Here is a 21,569-nt window from a genome sequence, read left to right as displayed (position 1 = left end):
GGCTACAAGCGCTTACCTACGTGCTGCCAGGCGCTTCTATCCCTCACGCGGGTTCGATCCTCAACTCTCATCAGCCCGCCATCGGCCATCGCCGGAACTCTGCAAAACAAGAGATATCATTACAAAAGACTTTTAAGACATTTGAAGCGCCCAGAACTTACCGTTCGTGCAGTTAACGACGGACAGCAGTCCTCTGAGGTCAAGAGGCCTGCACCCTTATCCAGTGAAGGAACTGGTTACGGCACCCTGCCCCGAGGCAGATGGAGAGCTCGGCGTTCACTTACCTAAGGTGAGGGCGTTAACCTTTGGGGTTCTACAGGAGAAGAGAAAGGGAAGAGGAGAGAGGCACCCAATAACCCCAGTTCATTAATCCCATATTTTCTATCTGCAGACATCTTACTCTTCGAGTCAGACATACAGTGCACAGAGGTCCAGCCCAAAGAGCCAACCGTGTGTTACACATCACCTTTGAAGATACGGCATTCACCCAGTCAAGACCGGCGCATCTGCGGGAATCAGGTGAGCGTTACAGAACACAAAGCCTACCGCAAAACTCCCACCCAGGCGCTATGGAAACCTCGGATACCGACCAACTAGCCCAGTTACTTGGGGAACTAAGAGCAGAAGTGCATACAGCCCGTCAGGAAACAAATGCTCTAAGAAGGGAACTGATTATTTCCAAGGAGCGAACATACAATCTCGCTAGACAATTGCTACAGTCACAAGACGGACAAACTCCGTTACCCGCATCAGGGGCAAATCTTCCTTCAACATCCTCTACGAACCCAGTGCAGATCAACCTACCTGGGAATGTACCTCTGGCTCCGCCCGAACGATTTTCTGGTGACCCAAAGAGGTTTGCAGTATTCATTAATCAGTGCCGGTTGCACTTCTTATGCCGGCCAGCAGCCTTTCCAACTGATCAAGCTAAGGTAGCTTTCGTGCTTTCGTACCTTAGTGGCAATGCGGCAGACTGGTCGATCCCTCTAGTTAATCAAGATGATCCGGTTCTCCATGATTTTCAAGCTTTTCAGCTCAGTATGGAAAAACTGTTTGCAAGACATTCACAGGGGCAGGCCTTGGACAATGAGCTCCTTTCATTGCGACAGGGTAATCAAGACCTTTTGGCTTATATTGCGTCTTTCAACAGACTCATAGTGGAAACTCGATGGCCTGAGGACAAAAGGATTACGCTGTTTTATAGAGGTCTACGTGGAGAGCTCACAGATGTGTTAGCCCAAGTAGTGAATCCCCCGCAAGACTGTTCGGACTATATTGACTTAGTCGTTCAAATTGACCACTGACTGCAGAACAGGAAGGCCGATCGTTCCAAGTTTGATGCTCGAGTATTTTCCAAACCACCAACTCCTACCAAAGGAGTAGACTCCGGGGAACCCATGCAAATAGGGGGCCTGAAAGGACCACTAACACAAAAGGAGCGGGAAAGGAGAAAACAGCTGCAATTATGCCTCTATTGCGGAAACTCGGGGCACTTTCTTCGAGACTGTCAGGTGAAACCAGCCAAGAAGGCAGTAGGAGCTGCAGTTACCAGGGTCACAAACTCTGAGCGGGGAAACGACCTCGCCCGACAAGAATAGAGGTCCTCTTGCCGAGCGTTAAAACCAGTTCCGTGACCTCTCATTTCGTGATACCTATGGTCCTCATTAGCCCTGAACATCCGGATCGATTACATGCGATTGAAGCTTACGTCGACAGCGGTGCCATTGGCAATTATGTGGATCATGAAATGGTTTTGAGGATGAATCTGACTCTTTGTCCAAAGGCTGTAAAGGACGTCATTACTGCGGTGGATGGTACGGAGATAGCCTCCGGACCAGTAACGCATACCACCCAAGAAGTGACGCTAGTAAGTCAAGATGGACACCATGAGAAGATCGTGTTCGATGTGATCAAGGCCCCTCAGTTCCAGGTTATTCTAGGAATTCCTTGGTTAGAGAAGCACAATCCTCAGATCGATTGGCGAGCAAGAACGGTTCAGTTTCCAGAATGTGTCTCTACTTGTCACCCTCGACCTGGTGTTGCACTGGCAGCAATTTCCTCGGAGGCTCCCCAGTTACCTCGTGAATACCTAGAATTCCAAGATGTTTTCCGGAAGGATCAGGCTAACTCTCTACCTCCTCATAGGTCTTATGACTGCCAGATAGACCTGATACCTGGATCTACTCCTCCTTGTAGTAGAATTTATGCCCTCACCGTGCCTGAGAATCTTCACCTCCGACAATACCTGGATCAATACCTAGCGAATGGGTTTATTCGTCCTTCCAAGTCCCCTGCTTCCTAAGCTTTGTTCTTCGTTCCAAAAAAAGAAGGGGACCTTAGAACTTGTATAGATTATCGCGCCCTGAACCAGATCACCGTTAAGAATAGATATCCGTTACCTTTGATCCCTGAACTCCTGGACCAAGTCAGAAAAGCATGCATATATACAAAGCTGGATCTTAGAGGAGCCTACCACTTGGTACGAGTAAAAGAGGGCGATGAATGGAAGACGGCCTTCAACACCAAGTATGGGCTATTTGAATATCAGGTCAGGCCCTTCTGACTTTGTAATGCCCCGGCCGCCTTTCAATATTTTATGAACGATGTCCTCAGAGAGCTCATAGATGTGTGTGTTGTTGTTTACATTGACGACATCCTCGTTTATTCTTCAACGGAAACACGTGAAAATGGTCCTCGAAAGATTGCGTCAACACAAACTTTTCGCTAAATTGGAAAAATGTGTTTTCAACGTGACTGAAGTTGAATTCTTGGTATTCATATTATCACCTAGCGGAGTGCGAATGGATTCAAAGAAGGTCGATGCAATTCTCAAATGGCCATCGCCATCCTCCGTAAAAGGTGTTCAAAGCATGTTAGGCTTCTCTAACTTTTACCGCAGGTTTATCCCCGAATTCTCTCGAATAGTCCAGCCCATCACCGCCTTGTTAAAGAAAAACAAACGTTTTGAATGGTCTACCGAGGCGGAACAAGCGTTCCAGAATTTGAAGACTAGATTTATCTCTGCACCGATCTTAAAACATCCTCGCCCAGAACTCCCCTACATCGTTGAAACTGATGCTTCGAGCCTTGCCATGGGGGCAGTTCTATCACAAAAGGACCCAGTAACCAATCAGTTGCATCCCGTGGCATTTTGGTCCCGCAAATTCTCGCCTCGTGAAATCAATTACACTATTACTGATAAGGAACTTCTAGCTATCAAGTCCGCCTTTAAGGCTTGGCGGCATTATCTTCTGGGGGCCCGACACACCGTTACTGTGATTACAGATCACCGAAACCTGCAATATTTGAAAACCGCAAAAGCTCAATCCTCTAGGCAACTCCGTTGGGCACTATTCTTTGCCGAGTTTGACTTCATAATTACCTATCGACCTGGTACAAAAAACGGTAAAGCTGATGCCCTTTCTCGGATGGGAGTGGAAGAACATTTGATCAATCCTAAACCTGTACCTATCATTCCCGAACAAAGAATTCTAGGTGTAATCGCCACACAATCCATAGAGGAAGTTAAGGATAAAGCCAGGCTACTGGTAACTCCAGCAGACATACAGAATTGGCATCTGCAGGGAAAGGACTTTACGGTGAAGGACAACCTATTATATTTCCAAGAACGGTTATACCTGCCCAGCACAGATTTACAGAAAAAGGTAATCTCTTGTTATCACGATTCTTTAATGGAAGGACATCCCGGTATGACCAAGACCTCGGAAAAGATCAAGCACTACTTCTGGTGGCCGTCTTGGAAAAAAGATATCAGAGACTTTATAATGTCCTGTGGAGTATGCGCCCAAAACAAGAGTCAAAAGGAAAAACCAGCCGGCCTCTTACGCCCTATTGACATCCCGCCTCGCCCTTGGCATACGCTTTCTATGGACTTCATCACCGATCTACCTCCATGCTCAGGATACAATACGATCCTAGTAATCGTGGACCTATTCTCCAAGATGGCGCATTTCATTCCACTCAAAGGCTTACCAACAGCAGCAACTCTGGCCCGAGAATTTCTCGAAATCATCGTCCGACTGCACGGTTTTCCTTCAGTTCTAATTTCGGATCGAGGTAGTCAATTTATTTCTCATTTTTGGCGAAGTTGCTGTCGGTTGGCTCAAATTGATGTGAGACTTTCGACCAGCCAACACCATCAAACCGACGGACAAACCGAGAGGACCAATCAAACTCTGGGACAGTATTTACGCTGCATGCTGCAACAAACTGAAAAAACTTGGAAAGATATCCTTTGGATAGCCGAATATGCCTACAACAACTCTGTCCACTCAGGAACTGAGAAAACCCCGTTTTTTCTTTTATACGGCTGTCACCCTCGAACCTCAGTGTTGGATCCACCCCAAGATCTTGGAACACCAGCAGTAGACCACCTGCATTCTACAATCACCCAAGCCTTTAAGGAAGCCGTTTCTCACCTTCAAAGGGCTAAAGAACAATACAAGAAAGGAGCAGACCAACATCGGAAGGAAGCCCCCCAATATCAAGTAGGAGATCAAGTCTGGTTATCCACCAAATATCTACCTCTAAAAGGACCACGCACATTCAACCCAAGATACCTTGGTCCCTATTCCATCACTACCATAGTAAATCCAGTAGCGGTCAAGTTGGACTTGCCCCCTCACATGAAGATACATCCGGTCTTCCACGTCTCTCTATTAAAACCCGTGCAACCTCAAACCCGACTAACTACATCTCCAAAACCTATTCTAGTTGATGGAGAACTCGAGTTTGAAGTCAAAAGCATCCTGGATTCCAAGATCTCCAAATCTAAACTATTTTACCTGATTGACTGGAAAGGCTACGGTCCCCAAGAAAGATCCTGGGAACCTGCAGAATATGTCCACGCGCCTCGTCTAATCAAAAGATGTCATCGAACATTTCCTAACAAGCCCAAACCCCCGGAGAAGCCCGGTTTGGGAGGGGCCTTGAGGGGGGGTGCTGTCATGATCTCTGCTTCCAAAAGATCTGGACTTGCCCGACTCCCTTGGAAGCAGACCCATAACCCCGGTTCCGAGTGCCAGCCAGTCCCAATTGGGACCTTTTGGACCCTGTCCTGGCGCCAGTGGCACCAGGCTCATAAAGATGCCCAGTCCCAGCGCTGGAAGCGCCGGGCTCATAATGCTTGGGTGGACTTACCTGCAGCAGACCATGCTGCTTACTTACCTGCCAGTTGAACCCCGGATCCTCTTCTGTTTGGGACTACTTTTCCTGTTGGGTGGGGCAGGAGCCACTCCCTAGGTTCAGAACACTGGAACTCTTCTGGAAAGCAGGAACTCTTTTCTTACCTAGGCGTGGCTGTGGAAGGAGACACCTAAGCACTACAGGAGGCTATTTAAACCACACCCGATGGATGAATCTTGCTTTGTGTTATTCTGCATTCTCTGCAGCAGAACGCTCATCGTGTCTTCTGCTTCTGATCCTGGGCCTAAGGAAACAAAGGCTTACCATCCTGGAATCCAGTCTTCAGCAGCACCTGTAAAGACAAAGAAAGAACAGGTTAGCACTACAGTCTTCAGTGGCAGCGCATCTCTTACCTGGTCCATCGGCTGTCACCAACGCCTCGCGCTGCATTCCGGCATCTGAAAGACAAAGGCTTACCTACTCTTCGCATGTTCCAGAGGTCTTCGCACTGCATTCCGGCATCTGAAAGAAAAAAGCTTACCAGCTCTTCGCACGCTCCGGAGGCCTTCGGCGCTGCATCCCGCATCTGAAAGACAAAAGAAGGTGCGTTTAAAGACATTGGGCAACTTTATTACTCACGTGCCATTACTCCTTCCCACGCCGAATCCAGTGGGTATTCCAGCACCCTTCAGCTTCTCTAAAGCTCCGAACTTGTACCTGCAAGATAAAAGGGACAGTTAGTGCGCATCGTGAAGCAGGCCTCAAGCGCTTACCTACGTGCTTCCAGGCGCTTCTATTCCTCACGCGGGTTCGATCCTCAACTCTCATCAGCCCGCCATCCGCCATCGCCGGAACTCTGCAAAACAAGAGATATCATTACAAAAGACTTTTAAGACATTTGAAGCGCCCAGAACTTACCGTTCGTGCAGTTAACGACGGACAGCAGTCCTCTGAGGTCAAGAGGCCTGCACCCTTATCCAGTGAAGGAACTGGTTACGGCACCCTGCCCCGAGGCAGATGGAGAGCTCGGCGTTCACTTACCTAAGGTGAGGGCGTTAACCTTTGGGGTTCTACAGGAGCTGAGAAAGGGAAGAGGAGAGAGGCACCCAATAACCCAGTTCATTAATCCCATATTTTCTATCTGCAGACATCTTACTCTTCGAGTCAGACATACAGTGCACAGAGGTCCAGCCCAAAGAGCCAACCGTGTGTTACACATCACCTTTGAAGATACGGCATTCACCCAGTCAAGACCGGCGCCTCTGCGGGAATCAGGTGAGCGTTACACCACACTACACTCAGCGATACTAGTACTCCCAGAAGAACACCTGAAAGCGGGGCTAATGCCTGACGAAGCACCAACAGCTTACTCAGTAGTCGAGGAACAAAATCCACTGCCACCGCCAGAATTATGTGTCTCATCCAGCAAGAGCCAATATGACAAACTACAAAGAAAAAAGGAGAGCATCGAACTATCTATCAAAAGACTCACCCATACTACTTGAAAAAATACCTGAAGAATTCTGACTGTTTAGCTCTGATGAGACTTTCTTTGCTTTGCTCTTGTTGCCCGGGGTACAGGCATGAGCCAATGTTGAGTGGCTGCGTATCGTATGCTGGGAACTGGTCTAGTTGGCAAATGACACCGAGCAAGGGTTCAACGTCATAAAGGTTGAGCTGCGTGCACTAAGGCTGATGACGATGCCGCACCGCTACATTCTGGATATGCTGGCGGCGATGGAACGAGGTGTGTGCAAAAAGATCAGGGATTCATTGTTGGCCCACATAGTGGTGGCAGTGCACGATCTAGGGGTGTGCATGAAAAAAGAAGCTGGTATCCAAGGAGGTGACTGGTTTGATACAATTTTCGACTGGGCACCACTCTGGCTAGGAGCCCTTGTGAAGATGCTGGTTGCTGTCATCGTGTTCATACTGGTTATCTTCTGCACTGCCTAGTGGTAATCCACTGTTGTGACAAAGCAGTGCCTAGTGGCGCCATGATATCAATGTGATCACTGCGCCACCCATAATGTTGACAATTAAATTGCCCACTCTCATTATGGCACGGTGCAGTGATCACATAGATCACAGTGTGCTGCATTACCATAACCGCCTCCCCATTACCCAATTACCTGTTCGCTGGAACACCATGAAGTTTGCCGCCGTCTCTCCTCAGACCACTACATGTGTCTGAACTGGCATTGCAGGGTCCTTTTCTCTTTATTTTTTTCATTATTATTTTTTTTTATTGTCCCCCCGCTACCATCTAATTGAAGTGGGGAACACCCCCGCAATCACTGAGCACCATTACACCGACAATGGGGAAATAATAGTTTATTTATAACGTACTTAATATCCAGAGCTTTCTAAGCACAGACCCGTGGATCAAACCTGTGTTGCTTTGTGTCGTCTTGCTTCCAAGGCGAGCATGTTGCTGCTGAGCTATCCTCCCAGGACCCCGCGGATACCCTCAAACAATCACTCCCATTAGTTGGTGTGGTGGGGGGGTTGGTATTTTTATTACTGCGCAAAGTTGGATTTTTAGCAGCAACGTTTTGGTATTATTGCGATATACCTGGGGGGAGAGGGTTGTGCTAAGAAACCCTGCACCAACACAATATTGCATGAATTACAGATGTATACATTCAGTCTTGCATGGCCTCATGGTAAACGTAGGCCCGATGGAGTAACCTGAACAGGCTCAAGCGCTGATGATAGAAAGACCTGTGCTGCTAATTCCCATAGAAACATCCCTTTGTTCCTTAACTGTTACAATTACTTGTTATCCCGAAAAGGAATCCGCCCTGCAAGGCCACAAGACAGCAACAGTCTACTTGCTGCACACATTCATAACAACCAGGCCACCGGCAGACCTCCATACCCCTAACCCAGCCCACCAGGAGTAATGGCACCCACAACTGATGCAGTCCAAGACCCCTGAATTCCGAGTGGTCATAAAAGATCTGAACGAACACGACCATTTCACATTATCCCATAATGACACACTTTGTAATAAGAGGTACAGGGAGGAATAAATTGTACTCCAAAGCGGGGGTGGAAACCTTGGGTGAGGAGAGTGCGATAAGAACTGAGTGAAGAATGTGTGGGTCAGCATGATTGTATTCCTCCCCCTGTGCCAGTCCCAGAGTTTCCCATTTGCATGCCATAATGATAGAGTAGCATTATCTTGCAAAAAGTATCTCTGTAATAGAAACTGACGAGGAGCATGACCTTCAGTTCCTGGAGAGATGAGCCCAGCTGACCCCATGCAATGGAAGACGGACGGACGAGGCCGGGTCCAATCGCAGCTTGGGATCCCCTATGGAGCAGGCCCATCTATAGGGTTTCACCAACCAGCCAGGTGGGTTTTTACTGTAAAGTGATGACGATGTGCTGCCTTATAAGCTTCTGCATGTACAAATATTTGGCAAAACGTACTCAAGCAGCAGAATGAATTGTTGGCATCTCAATTTGTGTGCTATTAAAGCTTTTCTGGTGTGCCTTCAAGATGTACCAGAGTGAGAAAGAAGATCCAGCCGACCGAGGAGTAGATGTTAATTCAGCATAAAGGGGGGGATAGGGGAGCGTGGCTTGAGCTCATGCAGAGGAAGCGACTTCCTCGAGCTCCCGCTCTGATCCTCAATAGATCCTGAATGAAGTACAAACCAAGGAGATAATATATTTTTGCTCACACACCCAGACCTATAAAGACTGAGACCACAATTTGGGCTTCGCTCCGAAGAAATTCGTAGCCTGGGAAGCCGACCAGAGGCTGCTGAAGAGACTGTGTGGCTGAATCCAAAATGTGGCCGTGCTGAACACATCACATCAGCCTGTGGTGCAGCGACGACACTGAATCATCTACCTGACCCACAGTGGTGGTGCTGCTGCCTGAGGGCTTAGCGTAGCCCACCGAGAATCACCAGGCTCGTTCCGACCCAGCGGCCATGCAGAGAAGCTCCCGGTGGAGCAGACGCGGAGAAGACCTGGGCGGCAACCTTTGGGGAAGTGAGGTGATGCAGACGCTGCTAAAGTGGAGCAGAGGGACCCCTGGGGTCTGGTGCGGCTGCTGCAAGAGGCCGAGAGGGGGGGCCAGGCTGCTGTCGAGGGCATACATTGCACAGCCCCAGTGTACCAGAGATGTGCTGCGCCACCTGAGCAATGGGGGAACCCTGCTCCCGCTCCCCCTTTGGCAGACACTGCTGCTGGTGCGGAAGATTGGACAAGATTACACCGGCAAGGCCCCCGCTCATTGAGAGCTGGCCGGCATCTGGCGGGGGTCACACTAGTGCTGTGCTGCTGGCAGGGGAGCAGAAGCACTGCCGGTCACGAAAATGGGTCATTAAATATCAGGGAACGTTACAAGTTTAAAATCCACTGCTGTGGGAATGGATTCATGCTGGGGCAGGGAGGAGCAGAGCTAGACTCCATCATCAGAAAATGTTGAGGTGGTGAGGACGCCCACACGGATTCCTGTGACCTGAACGCTCAGGGGTGCACATCCCCCTGGGAAGTGGAGAGAGTGCCACACTTGAACATGGCCACAGTGAAACAAGAACTGCTGAGGGCACAGGACAGGGACTGAACACCTGGAACATTGAACGTGGTGCCAAGGTCTACACCTGAACAATCGGGAGGCACACCTAGGTGCAGAGGGGGGCCGGGAGGCAGGAAGGAAGCAGGACATAAAACCACACACAAATAGACTGCAGGGCGTGAGAGGTAGTGCCCAAGATGCTCCAAGAACAGACTTGGAGCAGCTTGACCTAAACAGTGTGCGGGTAACGGGCAGGAGGCTGGTGGCTAAATCAAGTGGAGCGAGGGCCTGCACCTTGCGTCTTCGGACCACACCAGAGCACCTGGCCCTGAGCTCTCGAGGGCGGAAAAGGGCCGGCCCAGTGGATAACAGATTGGATCTTGGTGTATACTCTTGGGGACGCTGGAAACACGAATTGCACTGCTGCACTGCCATATTCTCCACACAGGCCAGGAGTAGGAGCTGCTCTCAGATGCTGGGCAAGTGTTGAAAAGGGAAGACTCAGCAGACCATCATGGATGCCTACGCGCAGAAGGAGGGCAGAAAGCCAGTGCAGAGGAGTGAGCAGGCAACCACAGTGTCAGCAACACAGGTGACAGTGAGAGATGGATGCCCAATACTAGTTGACATAGCAGAACTGATATCAGCGCTGGAGTACAAGATCGATGCAGTTATTGTGGATTTGGGATTGCTTCGCCAAGGCGCACGAGTGCTGGTGGACTGCATGGGTACGGCAGAGCAGCAAGTGCAGGAGAATATGGAATACATTGCCGGTGCCCAGACTCAGATGACAGACTTGCTGGAGATAGTACAGGTCCTGGAGTATCTATCGGAAGACACAGAGGGAAGAGCCCACAGAAATACTGCAAGGATACTTGTGCTCCCTGAGGGTGAGGAGGGACGCGACCAGGTAGCATATGTAGAAAACATGCTGTTGCAGGAGGTGGGCCTGCACGCGCTGTGAAAAAGGCACATAAATCTCTAAGAAAGAAATCCCTGCTGGGTGCCCTACAAGACCGCTATTAGCATGTATCATGAACTATAAAGATGAGGAACGAATCCTGGCTTACTCCAGAGAAGGGGGGACTATCACGAGAGGATCTTCGAAATTGGCCATATACCCTGAACACATAGGCGCGAGAAACATATGTTTAAGACAAGCAGGAGCATGTGGAAGTAGGGCACTGCACAAAGAGCAGGCTTTCTCAGGTGGCTGCTGCTGCGGGCAGGCACCACAACCCTGGTTGCGACTTAAGATGTCAGTTTTAAGGGAGCACGTTGCCCAGAGAGAAGGAGATGGGAAAGGGAGAAGCAGCTGGGCCTGAGCAGAAGACTCACTGCTGGGACATTGCTGAGAGACGGGGATTGTTACAGAGTTGAAATTGTGGTTGTTGGGTCTTGGAGGGATCAGAGGGTGGGTACGCAGCAGACTGTGAGGAAGGGGAAAGTTGTGTTATCTAACAGGGTGAACTATGAATGCTGAGGAATTAGTGGACAGAACACTAATGATAGGGCAGTGGAAACTAGAAGGCCCAATTGCAAGCACCTATGTCACAAATTAGTTGTGTGAGCATGACCACATGGAACGTCAGAGGGATTCATAATTACATGAAAAGACTGCGAATACATACATATCTGGTCAGGAAAAGCATACAAGTGGCAATGCTACAAGAAACACACGTCAAAACAGATAAGCAAGCCATTACAGCCAGGAAATGGAAGGAAATCTGTGTGGCTTGCCCTTTTCAACGTACGCCAGGGGCGTTCTCACCTGGATATCCCTGGCTGCCCCTTTCCAGTTGCTAGAGTTCAAGACGGATGATGAGGGCAGAATGGTAGTGGTGCGCAGACTGTGGGAGAACAGGGAAGTCTGCTTTATAAACACATATGCCCCAAACCACAATGCCACTGTGTTTTTGAAGTCGCTATACTCCAGGCTATCTGCATATGGGGGGCCCACATGGGTTTGGGTGTGGGGGGACTTCAACTGGACTCTCAATCCCGGGCTGGACAGGTTGGATAACAAACAGAATAGGTCCTCGCTGTAAACCAAAACCCTTGGCGCCCACTTACAAGGCTTCAGGTTGGCGGATGTCTGGAGAAAGTTGCATGGTGATGCACAAGGCTAACACACTATGTGGCCCCCCACACTCTATACACAAGGATTGACTATATATTCATGGGAAAGGAGACCCTGGGAGAATTCATTACTATAGAATACAAGGCCAGAGTTCTCCCAGACCATGCAATCTGGAGGAACACCAGCTTTAGACCCTGTATACCCACCTGGCACCTGTGGTCGGAAGTTTTACAAGACAAGGCCTTTCATGACCATATGAGGGAACAGATAGAGGAGTATTTTGACATTAATACAGATAGCGTAGCAAAGACGAGCATCCTGCGGGATGTGTTCAAAAGTAGTTATGCAGGGAGCAGCGATAGGATAAATGGGAGACCTTAGGGCAGATATACTGCGGGCTCTGGAGGACACTGAGAACAAAATAGTAAAAGTGGCGGGCACTGAGGTGGAACTGTCTGGGGAGTCAGGGGAGCGCTGCAATTGCAACAACACTGCAGGAGAGAATGGGAAAGGTTGGGGAGAGTGGATTGAGCAACAAATACACGTAGGCTGCACGAGGAGGGAGATACGCCTGGGAGACTGCTGGCATGGCTGTGCAGGCGAGAGGAACCTTAACGGAGAAGTAGCAAGGACCCAGTGTGGGATCAACAAGGGGTTCTCAAGATTTTACTAATCCCTATAGTCTAAAGCCAAAACAGAGGAGGACAGGAACGTTGACGAAGCCTTAGCCCAAATTAATTTACCAACGCCAGAGGTGGAGCAGGAAGACATGCTGGATGCACATCTGACACTGGAGGAAATAGGCAAAGTAATAAGAGAACTCCCGACTACCAAGACCACAGAGTCAGACGGAATCCCAAGGGAGTTCTATAAGGCATACGCAATAATCCTAGTGCACAGATTTCTGGCGGTATTCGTAGAGGCGTATGACCTGGGTGTGCTACCTACTAGCTTGCGGGAAGCTATCATAGTACCCATCCTGAAGTCGGGAAAACCCCCATTGAGCTGTGGGTCCTACAGACCAATCTCAATGGTGAACCAGGAATGCAGCAATGCTGGCAAACAGCCTCAAGAAAGTAATTGGGATCTTGGTCCACACGGACCAGACGGGATATGTTCTGGTGCGTAACACCACATGGAATCTGCGAAGACTACATCACATTATAGACAGCACTAACCAATGGGCAGAGGATTGTGGGGTGCCCTCATTAGATGCAGTTAAGGCCTTTGACATGGTCCGTTGGGACTGACTGTTAGCAACCCTAGAGAGATTAGGGATGGTAAGGCCTTTTTTGAAATGGTTGAAACTGATTTATACTACATCGATGGCTCAGGTGAGGACAGGTGAGCAGGTGTCGGCTGCATGGGAGGTGCAGATGGGTACTGGGCAAGGCTGCTCACTGTCTCCAATGCTGTATATCCTGGCTTGGGAACCTTTGGCTGTGTTCCTCAATTGGAGTATACGGATGCTGGGATTAAGATAGACAGGGAGGTACACTTGGTCTCTCTGTACGCTGATGACATGCGGAAGATAACCTACCATACTTGCTGTAAGTTATCGACAAATTTGCACATTCTCGGGCATTAAGGTAAACCGGGAGAAAGGGCTCAGCGAGGAGCAATTACTGCATATGGGTCTGCAATGGGCGACTGACACTTTTCGTTATCTGGGTATCAATGTATGGCATGATCAGGCAGATGCGCATAGGGGGAACACGCTGAAGGCTTTGGAAGGCATGGCTAACTTGATGGGATTCTGGAAAAAGCTGCCCCTTGGGATACCTGGCAGAGCAGCCCTCCTGAAGATAGTGGTACACCCCTGCATTGTATTATTTTATTAACATACCCTATAATATACCAGTAGCTTTCTTCCGCAAACTAGATACTATGATCACAGAATTCCGGTGGGATGGAGGGAGGAACAGAGTCGCTTTGTGCACACTGCAGAGGGACTATGCTGAGGGTGGGATGAAAGTACCCCATTTTGAGTGTTATTTCTTGGCAGGGCAGCAGCAATTTGTTTCAAACTGGCTGGAGGATGAGCCCTCGCAGGACACCTTGTTGCTGCAACTGATGCTGGGAAGTTAATTCCTGAAGGAAATATTGTAAGTGACAGAACTTGCTGGAGTAAGACACTTAGTAAAGATATATGGTGCTGGGCCTGGAAGCACCTACGGATATCTGATCCTTGTTCTGTGCGTGTCCTCCTGGTGGGGGTTATTGGAGAACAGCAAGGAGCGGGGTGACAGTACAGGAGGCAAGGGGTAGCCACACTGGGTGACCTAGTACAAGAAGGCAAAATAGTGGATTTCCAGACCTTGGTTTGTCGAACATGGCATATACAAGGGCCAGTTCTCATTATACCTAGGTATGGTCAGAAGAATTTAGCAGAGATGGTTGGTCCCACTAGATAAGGTGAAGACCAATGCAACACTAGATACCATATATGATTTGTCAGAAGGGGGACATATCGTCTAGGTTTTGTACGATTTGTTCTTTGGTAACATTGCTATACCAAAGTTGAAGGTGCATGGGAACTGGGAGGCAGACATGGGGAGAACTTTCACAGATGACGAATGGAGGATGGTGCGGTTGTATACCAAACAAGTCTCGAGGAATGCCAGATTCAAGATAACCCAACTGTACGTCACACACAGGGAATACATGATCACACACAGACTATCTTATATGGTGGAGGTGGACAATCATGGCTGCCTGAGAAGTGCAGAAGTGGGGGCATGCCCGCTGATCAGAACATTTTGGCGAGAGGTGGCTGGTAGAGTGAAAAGAGGAGGTATTCAATTGCAGGCATGGTCAGATGAGTCTCGCTTGCTGGTTCTGTTTACACAAGGTAGGAGACACGAAGCACACCATTCCAAAATAAAGGACTTGATCTATATACTGGCAAAACGCAGAGACCACAGTGTGATATAGAGCGCTGAGGCAAGGGATGAATGTAAGAAGCGAGGGAGTTGAAGTTTGGAACGCACTGACACAGTCCATGTTTGCTCATGATGGTGAGGAGACAAGATGAGATACAGGTATGAGGAGGGGGTTCAGAGGGGCGGTCATCCACTCAAGAGGTTAGTTGCAGAGTGCATAAACGAGACAATGGAGACTGGCAAGGAAATAAGATAAAGTTGGGCTTGGAGAGGAGGAGGAAACAGAGAAGGAGTGTAAACAGTTTATGAGCAATGTACACTGTTATATGTCTACTGGTTTGTAAGAAAATGGTGTAACCTGTCTTTGTGTTGGTTTATTTGTAAATTAAGTACAATAAAAACTGTTATTAAAAAAGGGGGAGGATAAAACGCATACGGCTCCCCTGTGCCTTCATGCACAGAGAGCAGAGACAGGATTGTATCCTTTACAGGAATTTAAAGCAGCGGTGGGGCATGTTAATCCGACATACGCCCCCCACTTAACAATGAGGACAATGTGGAACAGGGTAAAATCAGAGAATGCAAATATATCTCAACACACGATGAAAGTAAACAGCGTGATGAGAAAAAGGACAGACAAGATAGACAGTTGGAGATAGAGGAAGAAGCAAGGAAGGAGAAAGAAATAAAGGACAAAGCTAAGGGAATAACAATAGCACAGAACAAATGTATGGGAGGAAAGATATTACTCAAGATGTTTGATAAGGGTTTTGATGGAGTTCGAGAAAGAGAAGAGAGAACAGTGGGAAAAGAACGAAAAGAAAAAAGAGACGGCATATGAAGAAGAGAATGAAAGTGAATGAAAGCAAAGGGAAGAACGAAGAAGAATGAGGCAAGGAAAGAAAAGGAGACACCAGAAGAGGAGAGACAAGAAAAGGTAGAAGTGCAAAGAATGTAAAAAGGTTTAAGTTACTTATCTGCAACTACTGTTCTCCAGCATGTTCTTAGCATGGATTCACATGCTCATATTCCCTGTCGTCAGGCTGGGAATTCTCTGTAAAAAAAAAACATTTTCACTTACACTTTAAAGAGCAAGTTACTTACCAACTGGTAATGCTCTTTCGACTGGATGTTCCTCCACGTATACCACATCTTTGACATGTAATATCTACAGGTGTGCTGCTTCGAAAACGTTTCGGCAGAGGGCGTCCTGTGTCGTTGGCATCGCGTCGATGTCCCTCGAAGGCCTCTGTTGAGGGTGACGTCATCGGATCTTTTAAGTAGCACGCAGGGTGCCGCAGCTCAGTTCATGTTTTTTTCCCTCCACAATGTGGGACATAACCGCACACAATGCCTCCTTGGCTGCATAGCCTTGTGGGAACGCAAGCTGCAATAGCCTAGGAAATTCTTCAGAGGGGCAGGCTGGGAGGGAGATGAGGAATACGTTGGAGGAACATCCAGTCAAAACTAACATTACCAGTTGGTAAGTAACTTGTTCTTTGAATTTATTGTGTCCTCCAACGTATTCCACATCTTTTACAGACTCCCAAAGCAGTATCAGTGAGTGGAGGAGCGAGAAGAATTTAGATATACCCAATCACATGGCAGAATAAAGCACTTCTTTACCAAAGGCCATATCTTGATCATAGAAAGTATCCAGGGAGTAATGCTTGACAAAGGTGTGGATGGAAGACCATGTTGCCGCATCACAAATATTCTTAACAGGAACTCCCCATTGCAGGGCGTTGGATGTAGCCACGCATCTGGTGGAGTGAGCTTACAAACCCTCAGGAGGTTCCTTGCCAGCCAATCTGTAACATTCAGCAATGGTGAGGATAATCCACTAGGACAAGGTCTGTTTGGCAGCAGCCTGGCCCTACCGGTGTCCAGTGTACCCCACAAAAAGTTGGTTGTTCACTCTGACCCTGGACATCCTAGAAATATAAACGTTCAAAGCTCTGCTAGGGTCCAACCTATGGAGTCTCTCCTCTTTCTTATCAGGATGAGGTTGAGGACAGAAAGCAAGAAGCACCACCTTATGACTCAAATGAAGATCAGACACTACCTTACGTAGGAAGGACGGAAGTACCCTCAGTACAACCCTATCCTTGTGGAACAAAGTAAAGGGTGGCTTAGATGAAAGTGCCTGCAGCTCGCTCACTCTGCGAGCAGATGTAACTGCAATCAAGAAAACCGTCTTGAAGGTCATCATTTTCAAAGGACAAGAGTGCAAAGGTTTAAATGGAGCACCCATCAAGAATGTATAGACTAAATTCAGATCCCAGACCGCCACCTGAAAAGGGGACGGCGGGAAGACATTTGTGAGCCCTTTTAGAAACTGGGTAATCAAAGGAATCTTAAAATAAGAATATTCTTCAGACGAACGCTAGAAAATGGACAGCGCTGCCAGGTAACCTTTAATTGTACCCATTTGAAGACCCTTGTGGGCCAAAGAAAACAAGAAAGAAAGAACCATCGGAATGGAACACTGAAAAGGATGGACATTGTGTCCTCTGCACCAGTCGCAAAAACCTACACCAGCGGCAACGGTACAGGGATTTGGTTGCCCAATCCTTATATCTCAACCTTTCAGAAACCAAGACTGACGGTTGAGAGTCCTCTGGATGGAGAACCCAACCCCCTTCGTGCGAGAAAAGATCCTCTCTGTTGGGAAGACAGCATGGAGGACAGATGGACATTTCTAGACGGTCCGGTACCACGCTCTCCTGGCCCAATCCGGAGCAATTAGGATCATGAGGAACCAGAACCTCTGCAACCTCCTTAGAACCTGAGGAATGACAGGGACAGGAGGAAATGCGTACAGGAGTGGGAATGACCAATCCGAAGACGTACCCTAAATGGTATACTTGCCATCCTGCACAATAGCAAGGAACCCATCCCTTTCTTTCTTCCCCTTCGGAATATGCTCAGCCACCAGAGAGACACAATTTACACAATTCCAGAGTGTGCAAAAATTTTACCAAGGCACTTGTGGAGTTGGACAATTTCAGTGCCATACTCCCAGCCAAAAATACCTTGCATGCCCATCCATCGAAGCGCTTGTTATCTCTATCAGAAGGGATGTTAGGGTATGCCACCTGCCTCGTGGTGGCACTGGCTGCCTGAACCACCAAACTCTCCGGAGTGGGGTGTGTGGATAGGTACCTGGGGTCGCTGCTGGATGGGCAGCATTTCTGAGTCAAAGACTTGTTGACCGCCGGAAGAGACTCTGGAGTGTTCAAAGTAGCAGCCACCCTTTTCTGTAATGCCATATAAAAAGGCAACACTGGGTCAGTAGACAGACCCTGATGTAAAAAGAAGTCAGGTCATCCTGAACAAATTCAACTGGAGGGCCTGACCACCCAAGGTACTCTGTAACTCTCGACATCAACCTCCTATAGGAGGATTCAGCATGAGCCCCACGCTCTGGCCTGCCAAATTCCATTTCCGTAGACATGTCAAGGCTACTGGCATCATGTAAAGACTGATGCAGATCCTCCATCTGACTGTCCTCAGAAAAGACAATGGGCCTCATTAGGACCCAGGCGGAGTGGGTTTCCGCCAGCGCTAATCGCGGCGGACCCGTCCACCGTACTACGAGTTCCCTTAGCGCCATGGAGGTTTTCTCCGCCTGGTTTTACCAGGCGGAGAAAACCATGGCGCTACGGGACCTCGTTGTTAATTACGCCACCGTATTTTACGGTGGCGTAATTAACTCCTTCCCCACTCCCATTATACCCTATGGGGCAAGAATGGGAATGGGGAAGGGCAGAATGGGGATTGGGGATTTACCGCTCCGCCGAGGTCGGAATGGGGCGGTAAATCCGCCAACCCCCATGGCGCTATCGACGGCTTTCCGCCGTGCTTCGCGGTGCATTTAGCACCGCGAAATCCGCCTGGGTCCTAATGAGGCCCAATGTCAGGAGCCACAGGTGTTTCACCACGAATATCAAAAGGCTCCAACTCCACATCAGACCTCTCCTCATAAATGTCCTGTAGAGAATGAAAGACCTCCTCCCTAGGGACAGAAGCAGACCTGGATTCAAGAATAGGCCTTACAGTCTTAGAGCCTTTCTCGGAGGATCCACAGCCACAGGGCCTCCAACGTCAAATTCTGGCGTTTGGGCTCCAATGACGTGAGGGCGCCGACGGTTTCGATGTCGATGTCAATGTCGACAAGGGTGCCGAAGGCTCTGAGGGCCTGAATGAGGGCAAAGCCCCGACTGCCGCACTCGATGGACACGGCGCCAACGGTGTCGACGGTGTCCTAGACACCTTCCCACACTTCGACGGTTTTGTTGGGGACGAAGACCGTGACCTGGATCTGACACGTCTCTGGTGATCTACCGGAGCCTTGTCCGAATGGTACCTCGACGGTTCCCAATGTTTATCGCGCTGACTGCCCGGGCCTGAAGGCGCATAAGCGTCGGACCAAGACCATTCCCTGCCAGCTTCAACCTAAGGCGCGGACAAACAGAGCCCTGTGAAAAATCCCCAGCATTTTCTCCATGAATGCCTCCCATTCCTTCGGAGTAGAGGATTTTGTGGGACAAGCCACTTTCCTTGCGGAGCCATCATCCGACGGGGAAGGTGAACGGTGACGTCGTTTCCTGGAGAGCCTCGACGAGGACGACGAGTGGCAGGAACACTTCGGGACCGAGATCCCATGGACTCCCTCCGACGGGGATAGTCATCCCTCGAGTTGTCAGTGGAAAGACCAGCAGACTTTTTGGATTTACATGGCTTGGATACCTGACCTACCTGCAATTTCCCCTTATGCTCGTGCAAGGCACTGGTAGTCGTCTGTGTCGTGGCTCTCACCCAGATCCCACAAGCAGATATGGTGGGGGTCCATGATGGACATTTTGGACTTACAGTCCCAGCATTTTTTAAAGCCAGACTGTGGGGTTGGCGGGGTAGAAGAAGAAGATATTATCGAAGTAGATAACACAAGGCACGCCGAGTTCTCGAAGCAAACACGTTTGAGGAAAAAACGAACTGAGGCTACGGGTACCGTGCGTGCTACTTATAATGATGACGTCACTTTCGACTGAGGCCTTCGAGGGACATCTACCAGACGCCATCGACGCAGGACGCCCTCTGCCAAAATGTTTTCTGAAGCAGCACAGCTGTGGACATTGCATGTCAAAGATGTGGAATACGTTGGAGGACACAATCAATTTGAAACTGTATTTCTCCTTTAGAGCAATCACTGTCCTCTGGGTCATACTGCCCCTATACAATATCAGTCCTCTCCTTAAACCCCTCCTCTGGCAGCCATATTCAGATTTGGAAAGCATGTAAAGTGGTTGTATGACCAAGAAGAGCTGTAGATGGGTCTGAGGGAGGGTTCACATGTGAATCCATGCTTGAGAACAATAGTTACAGGTAAGTAACTTAAACCTTCTCCAGCATGGGGTCTGGCATGGATTCACATGCTCATGAATAACAAATACATAGCAGTACAACATTACACAACCACGGGAGGTGGCAACGCTCAACAGAAGAAATTTCACTTACCCCTGAAACAGACTCACCTCAAGCAATCTGGTTACGTAGCACTGCTTGGCCGACTCTGGACTCCTCCCCTGGAATACCTGTTTATGCAGTAGAACTTAGTGAAGGTGTGCATGGACCTCTAGGTAGACGCCCTGCCAATGTACAGCAGGAGCACTCCAGAAAGGAATGCCATTGATACAGTGATCACGCTAGTGGAGTGGGCTCTCGGACTGCCCTGCAGTGGTCGGTTCGCCAACCGATGACAGTGCATGATGCAGCCAGAGAGCCACCTCAAAATGGAAGCCTTGGACAAGACCTTTCCATGGTTCACAGGACCAAAGTTCATAAACAATTGAGAAGTCCTCTGAAAAGTCTTTGTGCAGGTCATGTAGAACTTCAAGGTAGGTGCAACATCCAGCAAGTGCAATGCCCTTTCCGCCGGTGACAAAGGTTTCGGAAAGTTGAACCGGATAAACGGAGGAAGCAGATAGAACCAATGAAGCAGACAGAACGGGTGCAATGTACCTGTATCCCCATGTTACCCTATCCATCCTGTCACTTTATATACGTATCCCGCTATGTGCGCTCCCCATCCTGCTCTGGTCCCTGACCGCTAGCGCTTTACTGATAAACCACCATATCACACTACTATGCCTACTCTCTCCTATACACCATCATTCAACTAGAACATAGCTATGCTATGACACATTCGGCCTAGCTGTTCTCATACTAACATGACCCCACTAACACCTCATCACCCTAATAAAACACAGCTAGCTGAGCACATTCTGGCTAGCTTTAGGCGTCTCCTCGGCCTAACTCATCCAGAACTCAGTCTGAATGTCCACCCTCCAGACTGAAGACATCAAACTGATTTCCTCAGCACCATACCTACCGCTATGAAGCAGCTACCATGCAACAACCACACCAGATGAACACATACCCGGTGCGCCCAAGAACCATACCACTCTCTCTCTCTCTACTGACCATAACTACGGTTCCCATGGGCGTTCAACCTACCAGCGCTTTGAGGTCATACCAATGATACATAAGGTGCTATATAAATGCCAAGTAACGTAACATAATGAAGAAAACAGGCAACACCAAAGGTTCATTAAGGTGGAATTCCATTGGAACCTTCGGCATGAAAGAGGGGTGCCACCCTCAATTAATGGAAAGTCAGGTGCAGTGAATAAGGCCTGTATCTCACCCACACATCTGGCAGAGGTGATGGCCACAAGGAATGCCGTCTTTCACAAGAGAAACTTGAGTGGGTCCTGATGCATAGTCCCGAAGGGGGCCGCCATGGCCCTCGTCAGAACCACTTTGAGTTCACACATCAGGGCAGGACCGTTCACCGTGGGTAAGATTGGAAATGTCCTTTGAGAAACTCCTTGTCGTGTCTGTGGGACCACATCGAGGATCT

This window comes from Ambystoma mexicanum, chromosome 5p (genome assembly GCF_040938575.1).
Source record: "Ambystoma mexicanum isolate Mex_15411 chromosome 5p, UKY_AmexF1_1, whole genome shotgun sequence".
NCBI classification, from domain to species: domain Eukaryota; kingdom Metazoa; phylum Chordata; class Amphibia; order Caudata; family Ambystomatidae; genus Ambystoma; species Ambystoma mexicanum.
This window is presented reverse-complemented; position numbering follows the sequence as displayed.